Source organism: Pipistrellus kuhlii, unplaced genomic scaffold, assembly GCF_014108245.1.
Source record: "Pipistrellus kuhlii isolate mPipKuh1 unplaced genomic scaffold, mPipKuh1.p scaffold_m20_p_13, whole genome shotgun sequence".
In the NCBI taxonomy this organism is placed as follows: Eukaryota; Metazoa; Chordata; class Mammalia; order Chiroptera; family Vespertilionidae; genus Pipistrellus; species Pipistrellus kuhlii.
In genome coordinates, this window is record NW_023425438.1 from 26,938,185 (window position 1) to 26,949,422 (window position 11,238).

Below are 11,238 nucleotides of genomic sequence, written 5' to 3' on the forward strand. Positions count from 1 at the left end.
TACTGATGTGTTTGCAATTAGTTTTCTTCCTCAACTTAACAGTCACTTATTCTTCTATTTAAAGAGTGCCTTGATTTATATATATCTAAAAATGATTAAAATTTAAACCAGAAATTAACACTTTAAATGTCATATTCTAATCCTCCCTTTCCTACCCCAAAGTTCTTCCTTCACATTGGTACTGCATCAGGATAAACACTATTTCCAAAAATTGAGAGTTCTTTGGTCTGGCATTCTATTTAAATCAGCATTAACTTTATCACTTCTCAGCCTTTTGGCTAAGATCAAGTGTAGTATCTGTTCTTATCGGTTTAAATCAGCATTAACTTCATAATCTGACTTAATCGGTTCCAAATTTAGCTATAGGGTTAAAACTAATGAACAACATTTAGATTACATTTTTTGAGATATTGTACTCTTAAAAAAAATTCTCATTCTCTTAACATAGCATAAGCTATTTTTGTAGCTGTCTGGCCTTTAACTACCCTCCTCACTGGGAGGTAATCCATTATAGCTATTAGCTGGTTGCTCTGCCAGGAGAAAGGGACAAATAAACCTTGAAGGACTGGGAATGCTACAGATTCTGAAGTTCTTTCATCAAGTTCACTTGGCAGGTTAAATTACTTATTTTTATTAATATAAGAGTAGTCCAGTCCAATATCATAAGGTCACCTTTAGTGTTTCTGTAAATAATTATACGATTCAAAATTATTGCAGTTGAAATGCTTGTTATAATTATTTTGTCCACACTTAAGGACATATCAAGACAATAGAATAATTTCAAAGGTGATATTTTTATAGCTTCTCCAGCTTAATCATTGCTCATGTAGGAAGAAGGACAGGAACCATATTCAAAAACATTTTTAAGGCAGTAGCTAAATTTACTTAACAATGATCCTTTTTTTATCATATTTCCTTATAAATTTTTGATTTCTAAGGAAAATGTAATGAAATCTATAAAAATATTTCATAAATGCATATGTGCAAAATATGCTTTTGTACTTACTGGTAAATATTTAAAAACAATTAAATTAGCCTTCAATGAAAAGCTAGCTACTAAGTATTATATATCCAGCTTCCTTACCTTGGTCTGTGTGTATTATATTTTCTTTTCATAAACTTAAGTATTTAAGAATTATTTATACTTCTTTATATCAGAACCATCTGATATTAGCAAGCTTATAACTTAATCCTTAACTATAATTTTGCTTTTATTTCTGTTTATTTGGTTTAGGTCCTAAAATTAAAAATAAAATAGAAATAGAAATATAAGCATATAGCATATTCCAGAAGTGTAAAAATTTAGAAAATAACATGGGTTTGCATGTAGCAATATGATGGTAAAGAAGATGTAAATAATATAAATATATATGTATATATATATATATTATTTACATCTTCATATATATATATATATATATATATATATATATACACACACTGATCTTCACTACTAGAGAAACATAAGAATTTTCTGCATTATAAAAACTAGAATGCATATTCCACTGAGAACCACAAGAAATATGATTCTTGCCTTCACCTTAAACAATCAACCTAATTCGATTTGTCTTCTTATGTGTCTTTTTTATTTGTCCACTTTTATTCTTCTTCTTCTTCTAGCTCCCACTTGATTTGGCTAATTTCTCCAGATGTTCACATTCATATGTTTATTTTTCCTAGCACCCCATAGGTATTCTCATCATATGCTAGTATGTTTATCTAAAGTTATACCACATTGCATTTTTCTTCATTGTAAAAGTGTCTGAGTTCATATCAAGTCTTTAAAAGGACATAAGATTAATGATTATAACATTAAATTAAATTCAGAAATACAAGCTTTATGATAGGCATTTGTCCTCAGGCCTGCAAAAGTTTGAAAAATTACCTCCAGAAGGATAGGTTATTTAATTTATAGTTAACAAATAATTTTACATTATAACTTTGGAAAACAAGAAAAAGATACAAAACAGCTCATAGGGCAATGGAAACTAAAGAGAAAATCAACAAATGGGACTACATCAAAGTAAAAAGCTTCTGCACGGCAAAAGAAACCATCAACAAAACAAGAAAGCCCACTGCATTGTGGGAACATATTTGCCAAAGTTATCTCTGATAAGGGTTTAATCTCCAGCATTTACAGGGAACTCATACAACTTAACAAAAGGAAGATAAACAATCCAATAAAAAAAATGGGCAATGGAGCCAAGTAGATACTTTTTGAAAGAGGATGTATAGAAGGCCAAGAGACATATGAAAGCATATTAAAGTCATTAATCATCTGACAGATGCAAATCAAAATGACAACTAGGTACCATCACACATCTGTCAGAATTGCTATCCTCAACAAACCAACAAATGACAAGTGCTGGAGTAACAACTGTTATCAATGTTTTATATGTGTTTACAGAAATGTTCCACAATTTATAAACAATGAATCGGAGTGCTTGATTCTGGAGGTGTATGAATCATACTGAATAATCAGTATTGTACAGACAATAAACAATCAGGATGGATTTTGGCCTTAGTACTCCTGGTGAGGGACCTGGAGTCCCCTAGTAAGACACTTGCCCCAAGTCAGTAAGTTCATAAGTGGGTAATATCAGGATAGGGTCCAGGCAGTCATTACCCAAACTTTGTGCTAGGTATGTGGAGGTTAAAAGAGATCGTTAAAAGGGAAAACAGTGGTCTTGGATGAGAAGTAATAAGTATGGTGTTTATTTCACAGCTTTTTCTGAACAATTTTTTTGTATCACAGATGCCAATCTTAAGGTTCTATCTATCTATCTATCTATCTATCTATCTATCATCTATAAAGATAATCTAGTTTTATTAGTAAGAATTTTGGTAACATATTTTCACTTAAAAATAAAAGATCTGCCAGAGTAATGTAGAATTTCCTTTATATGCCTTTCCTCTAACCTTCAAAATATTATTTCTAATACATTCATATTCCCACTGTGTAGATAAAGAAACTGATTCTGTGCTAAGGAGCTTCCCAGAACCATGAGCTAGGATTTATCCCATATCTATATGATTTCGACTACAAAGCCCAAAGGTTTTAATTTGACTAATCAGCTTTATTAATGCTGAGTTCCTGAGTAAAGATTTGATTTATTCTTTTACTTAAAATTAATATTTTTAAGCTCTAAGAATTTTTACTTTGATTTTCTTTGTTCCCCATGTCCATCTTCCTTCCCTGTGTGCTCCCTAGACCTCCTAAGAATTATTATTTTCTAGTATCTCAAGAGAAGAATCTCTGTATAATCACATTTTTCACTTTTTCTAACTTTAGAAATGTGGCAACGGATGATTATTTTGGGCAGTTTTTGTTTGGGTTCAATTTAGATCATATACATGACCCATTCAGCCTTCTCAGGCCCTTTCATGATCAGGATCAGAAGTAAGACACTTTAGATTTGATGGATTTCTAGTCTCATATAACGCAATATTCATTTTCAATTGTGACATGTAAAGTCATTCTCTTCCTGTACCTTAAAGTTCAGAGAGATATATTGATGAAAGAATTTCCCATTGATGTTTCTATCTCTCTCTCCTTCTCTGAAATCAATAAAAATATATTAAAAAAAAAAAGAATTTCCCAACTTACCGCTGTTAACTTCATGTGATTACTGTGAAGAGATAATATAGAAAAAGACCAAAGGAAATACCATTTGCACAGGCTAAAAATAAAATGTTGTCATATTTGTCTCCATCTGCTACTTTCAGCCACTTGTTATTAAGCACAGACATTGAAAAAGACCTAAGAGTTAATAATGTAGTTCCAGAAATTACTGTCTTCCCAATAACTTATGCCAATAGAATGTCTGTAAGACAGTATGATGGAGTACAACAGAGAGTAGCTGGATGTGCTCCAACTCTCACTGACTAATGGATAATCTAATGTTCCTGATTTTCAGATCCAACTTTCATAAAATCATCATCATATCTGTTTCTTAGTTCTATTTAGATAATACATGTAAAGTGTTTTATACATTACAAAACATATACAATGGAGGTTATATGTACTATTTCTGACAAACATGGTTTTGATAAGAAAGTTTGGCTACTGAACCTCATTCCTTGTTCACTGCAGTTAAGAAGCCATACAAATATTTAAAACTGGTTTCAAAGTTGGCATATGAATTACGTCCATGGCGGAGAAGATGGAAAGGTAACACCATCATTGAGGGAGACTCACATAAGGTCCAGGCACGGTGGTTCTGTGAAGTTCAGCAGTACCTCCCCTAGGGGCAGAATGATAAAAGTTCTGAAAAAAACTTTCCCAGAACGAAACTGAGAATAGGGGGTATTAAGCACCATATCTAAGACAACAGAAATAATCATTGGTGAAATACCCTATAACCCAGACCTAAGGATCTCAGATAAGATTTCTTCCTCTCATGATATTTATGTATTATCTCCAAAACACTAACGCTGGAGATCAGGTAAGGGGCAATTAAGCAGTGGCAATATGTGGAAGCAGACACATTTCCCCAGCCTAACTAATCCATACCATGTAATTAACCCTTAGGAGTAGTTCTGGTGCTAACAACCTTCTAAGAGTTGGAAACAGATGCCCAACAACTTGAGTCTATAAATACTGGTAAGAATCCATGTGGAAACTTATTACTTTCTCTTATTTCTGTTATTAATACTGTTTTTATATTTAAAAATATGTTTTTATTGATTTCAGAGAGGAAGGGAGAGGGATAGAGAGTTAGAAACATCAATGATGAGAGATGGAGCCTACAACCCAGGCATGAGCCCTGACGGGAAATCAAATGATGATCAACTGGTTCATAGGTTGATGCTCAACCACTGAGCAACACTGGTCAGGCAACATGGTTTTTATATTTTAATGTATTTTCTTAACTTCTACTTTCATGGCACATGTGCAAAACAATACCCTTCAATAGACCACTTTCTGAAAATCTTTTTCAGGCCTAAACATACTGTTCATTCACTAAATGCTAACACTGGACAGTTAATGAATAAGGGTTAAGACCGTTTCATAGGTTAAATAGTTCTTGCCTCCATTTGTAAAACAAATGAAAGTTTTTTAAAGTCATAATTGATGTCTTAGAATCAAATAAAAATTCAAATATGAAAATCTGCCATTAATTCAAAGAGTCATGATCCATGAATATACTTTTGACACTGAGATGTAATTTTTTCTCCTACTGGTGTAAAAATATATAACAACCATCATTTTAACTTCATCAACTAGGATTTTAGTGTTAGGAACTCAGATGTTAAAAGCATTAGGTACTAGCATCATATTCACAATTTTATCAAGTTCTCTTGTTTTCTCTGAAAAGATTAGAAACTTAAACTTTTAGTAGCCAATGGAGTCCCTTATTTTAACTCAGCAACCTTATTAGTTCATTAATTTCTAATGTAAGAATTAGCCCTCCTTTTGGTCTTACCTCATCTCTTATCCTCTGATAGGTCAAAAGTTCAGTGAATATTGTTTTTCCTCCTACAAATGAAGTTAAATAATTCCCATAACAATTTCTACCACATTTTTCAGTGTAATGTTTGTTTTGCTGCTGCAAATTTCTCACCTTCAGCCACATTCACACACTCAGTGTTTCTGCAACTATTCTGAGATTTAAATTCTGAAAAGTATTATTCTAAAGATATATCACGTACCATATGTCTCTAACTTGAACTCTCAGTAATAAAATCTCTAAAAGGGTTGCTTAGCCCAAATCTTAGCTTCTCAAAACTATTCTCCAATAAAATGAACTAGGTCTCTCTGGGAAATGGCTGCTCTCTGAGCTAGGGCTTAGAAATGAACAACATAATCCTGAAACATCTTGAGTTGCTAATAAGAACATATGGAAAAAATGAGGGCATAGCGAAAGAATACAAATTCCAACTCAAAGGAGCTTGCAAGTGCTAAAGCTGGCACTAGTTTAGCAATAAAATAAGAAATGGCAATGTTGGATTATAAAAAACTGAATAAAACAAATAAATCCATACCAGTACACAAATAAATGAATAAATAGTTACTTAAATGCAGGAGAAGAAATGGCTCTTCATTTACAGCAAAAATGCAATTAACAAATGTAGGAGGAAAAAAACGAAACAGAAATTTATCATTACTAGTCGTTACAGGCAAGAACGATCTATGGATGCTAAAATTAGTGGGTAAGACTTAGATGAGAAATAGGACATTTGGACAGTTTTAAAGTATCTCCTCACAAGAGAATTGTGAATTACCAGAAGAAAAATGATAACTAAACTGGCTGACATCACATTAGCCATGTGATCATAGTTAATATTACCAGCAATAGACATACTGACCTCCATCATGCACTTCTTTGCATGACACACTGAGTAGGGCATATAATTGCTGGGGTACTCCTGCCAAAAAATGCATAATCTCTATCTAGCAATGAGAAAACATTGCACAAATCCTCCAGATTGGGGGGCATTCTGCAAATAGCTGGCCTGGAGCCTTCAAAAGTGTCAAGGTCATGAGAGACAGACTGAGAAAATGAGGAACCGTCCCATGTTAAAGGCACATAAGAGCATGACAACCAGGTGGAGTGTCAGATCCAGGATTGGGTCCTGAATCAGAAAAAGGGCAACAGTGGGAACTCTGGCAAAATGCAGGTAAGATCAATAGATTATTGCATAGTATTATATCAACGTTAATTTTCTCCCGATAGTTTTGCATTGATTTTTAAGATCTTAACATGAGGAAGAGCTGGGTGAAGAACATATGGGAATTCTCTTCATTATGTTGACAACTTTTCTGTTAAGTACTATGAGGAAAACCCTTTAATAGAGGAAGAAAATTGGAAATTCCATTAATGTTTTCTTGTGCTCTGTTTCTGAATGCTGTGCTAAGACTGATCAATAGTCATTGGAAACCAACCTTTGAATTATTATCCTCTGTAGCTCCCTGATACAGACTGCACTTCCTGTGGGTCTCCTAAGACTCCGGGGACATTCTCATCCCGCCCTGCAAAGCCATGGCAGCACATCTACGTCTCCCCTGGTGAGTGTCTACATGAAGTCCGGGGAACATCTTTGGATGTAAAATGTCTCCCAAAAGAGAAATGCAAGCAAAACTATATTTGTGTCTCCATGTCGCATTAGCCTTGGGCTTCATTTTATCGTTTCCCAAACACATTTGGATACCTTTTTCACATATGCAGTTTTCTAAGTAAAATATATTTGAAAACCCTTTTAAAAGCTAGAGTCACAAATATCTCAAAGAATCTGGTATATAAATAAGTTGCATTTGTTTGCTCTTTCTTGTCAGGAATACCAATAGAATGCATGGGTAGTAATAATATATTTTTATCTCTGCTTTATATCCTTATCTCTTCCTAACAACCAACTACTTCGAAAAGCACTGCTAGAATAGAGTAGTTGATACTTGCAGTGCGTGGCTTGGCTCCTACAAGCATGTCTGAAATAGAGTTCTGTTGCAGCATTTTCTCCAGGAAAAAAAAATGTTGATGTTTCCTGATAGCTATACCCTTTTTTTATTTGAGGGTAACATTTTATAAGATATATTTGTATTAAAGGATATACTGTATAATTTCTGTATTAAGGCAAATATACAGAATAGTCACATCTTACTATAAAACCCTTTTAAAGAACCCTCTTGTCTGTTCAGGATAAAATTCAAACTAATTAGAAGCTTTACAACCTGGTTTTAACCTTTCTCTTTAACCTTATATACCTAGTAAGTATCTATGTAAAATGTTTATACTAGCTTTCCCCATTCATATTGTAGTTTATATAGTTCCAAATGCTTCTTTATTTTTAACTTTTATAGACATCTTTTTCCTAACTTCCTTCCTTCTCTCTATTTACTTTTCTTTTCAGAATGTGAATATACAATATAAACAAGTTATGCATATAACTGCTCATCTAGGAATTGGTTTACATACAGGATTACTTGATGGATACAAACATTTGACTATAAGAAAATATAAGGACAATGTGCTCTAATATGACTTAAGGTACATTTATGACTCCAAATAGAGAATGACTTAATGTTAAAGTTGTTTACTAATTTTTAATTCATAACTATTTAAGTTACATCCTCTAATAAGTCATTAAATTATTTCTTTCTACTTGGTAGAATGTTAATCCACCTTCTGTACCATGCTACTTGATTTTATTAATTTACTAGAGGCCCAATGCATGAAATTATGGTGAGAGTAGGCCTTCGCAGCTGTGGCAGCTTTCTCAATCCTGCGGCTGCGGCCCGGGCTTCATCCGGACTTCTGGAAGAACATCTGGTCTAATTAGCATATTATGCTTTTATTATTATAGATATACGTCTCTTTTGGACTTTATACTTAACCTCTCTTTAATGTCCAGCTAATATTCCACTTTTTCCACAAAGCTTTTTCCAGATACAATGACATCTTTCTCTGACATCTTTTGTTTCTTATGAATACTGTCTGTTGCTGTTCTCAGATATTTTTGTGTATATGTGTTATTGTTTCAGATAGAAAGGTTTTGGTTATCTAGTTTTAAGAAACAGGTCACAAATTACTAGAAAAAAAGCAGCAGCAAATTTTTATTATTCTTATTTCTCATTCTTCTGGATTTACTGACTTTAGTTAGGCAACTGTCTTCTAGGACCTTTTATGCAGATGCAATCTGATAGCACCTGGGCTGAAGTCATCTCAAAGATCACCCCTGTTAAGTATCTGGAAGCTATGAGCTAGGATCTCACTAGGAGTTCTTAGTCGGAACAATGCCTGTGATTTCTTCACGTGACTTAGACTTCCTCATAGCATGGCAGCTGGACTTCGAGAGTGAATGTCTGATGAGGCAGAAAAGCAGATGGAAGTCTTGTTACATATTAATTTATGTCTCAGAAGTAGCACACCTAAATCTCATTTTAGAATGACATTTTAACATCATCTTTCTGCCCTAGACTCCTCATACCCACTTCATATCTCATTATCAAAAGGATTTGTGCAAAAAAATAATAATGTTGTTTTAATAGATAATGAAGCCAATGTTTTGATTCCTGTTAATAACAGTTGCCTAAGGCTTATGTTATGCTGTCAATGTCTATAACTTCCTACAGTTAACTTTTTAATTAACAAAGATGTATTATAAAATTAAATTTAATTGGGTAGTATACTCTACTTAGCTTTAATAATTGAAAAAGAAAGGTTGAAAAATCAGAGTTGAATACCATTATGAAGTGCAGAGAAGCACACAATTAACAAGGTCATCTACAATTTGTCAGGATATAACAGAAAGCTGTACTCTGAATTGTACCTGGGGATGAAATTTAATATTCAGAATCAAATTCTCTGAAAATCTAAAGGCTTATTTTTGTGTTATTGCAGTTCAATTTATTAATTTCAAATATCAAGTAGGGATTTTAATTTAGACCACTTGTTGAAATCATGTACTTTCCATAATGTCCAAGGTCCTCACATTTGTTCACAGCTCTAGAGTCCTGGTTGAGAGTCAGTGGAGACTCAAGTTCAGCCTTTGCTATTTGCCAAAATATACACCAGACTTCCCAGAATACATTCATGAGGTTCTGTCTTGAATTTGCATAAAAGTGATGCCATATGGGTTAGTAGAGTCCCTGGTTATGAGGCATGATGTTATAAAAATTTTCTTCCAAGTAAATGATCTAATAGAAAGGATACTACAATTTTTTGGCATAAAAAGCATAAGCAGTATGAATCTTGACTCTGCCACATATACTAATAGATTGTGACTTTGAGAAAGTAATACCATCTCTCTGAACCTGACTCCTTACATATAAAATGAAAATACCAATTCTTATCTTTCAGAGTTGATATGAGTAAAAAAGCTAATGCATGAGAAGTATAAAACACCGTACCTAATAAAGTAGAAATTACTTAAATAGCATTTATAAAATTTATAAGAGAAATTGTCATGGTTTTAATCCCTGGTTCTAGAAGTATTTGTTTTTGATAGATATAGAGCTCTGCAATTCTATTTTAGGAATGTAATTATGTAACTCTCCTATCAAAGCCACTGTAAAAAGAGGAAGAAGAAAAAAAGTAGTATGATTCAGTTTAGAAAAAAAAAAAATCACTCCTGAACTAAGTATTTATGTAAGAGTTGGTCAGCTTGGATTTTCAAAAATTGGTTTCCTAATTTCTGATACAGTTCTCAAAATCTAGCTTCCTACCACAAAAGAAATTGTCTTTATACTTTGTGATAACTTCCTTTAGGCAAGAGCCGTCACTCAGTAGAAGGATCCAGTTAGGTTCTGGCTCAACTCCAACACTTGATTAGCCATCCTCTTCTGCCTACAAGTTAAAAAAAAAATCCCAAATGTGTGTTTAGAACATAATCTGACTAAATCATTGACTCAATAGTGCACCTCTAATTTTCCCTGTTGGCTTTACATCTTAAAAAATCAAATAAAATTATTTCGCAATGGAAAATGATATGGTTATTGATTTTTGAGATAAACAAGAGGTGATTTTAACTATTTCTCAGGCAAATTACAAATATGTTCCAGAGATGACTACAATATTAATAGCTGCATAATGCACACCCCCCCCCCCCCCAAATTCAAAGTCCTTACCAAAAACTTCCTAGTAAGCGCTGCCTTATCTCTCTTAGCTCATCATGTATGACTGTTTCCCTTGCCCATTATGCTCAGGCCAGGGCAACCTTTCAGATCTTCAAACCTATGTAGCCTTAGGATCTTTGGACAAGCTGTTAAATCTTTCACTAATGCTCTTCCTCCTCACTCTGATATATCATGTATCAATTTCAATCTCCATTCACAAAAACACCTTCCCTGCCTATTCCCAGGATTAACTATCTCTGCACTGTGGGTTTTGTCATAACTCACATTGCAAATAGAACTCATTTATGTATTCTTCTAATTACTTGTGCTTTTCTATGGCTCTTCCCAGTGTAAGGCCATATTTGTTACCTTGATTTGTCTTAGTGCCAAAAGAAAATAGGAGGTGGCATAAACATTCCAGGAATAAACAATTAAATAAGAAGATTCTAAATTTTAAAGAGTTTGAGTATTTACAAATTAATACAAATGAGGGTCCAGAGAAAATCTTTACAAATAAATGTAGCATTCATATGAAAGAAAATATGAAAATACAGTTAGAAATAATAAAGTTTGGTCTCATTAAAGAAAATAAGGTAATAAATTGTGGGCAAAAAAGGGGTTGTGTAACAAAGGTGACAAGTTCAGTGACAGAAAGTAACCTCACGGGGTAATCTGAACATAAATTT

At 33.3% G+C, this 11,238-nt stretch overlaps 1 pseudogene; it reads left to right on the forward strand.

Annotated features, from left to right (window-relative positions):
• The first annotated feature begins 258 nt into the window (after positions 1–258).
• On the forward strand, positions 259–421 carry LOC118717884 (annotated as a pseudogene).
• The last annotated feature ends 10,817 nt before the right edge of the window (positions 422–11,238 follow it).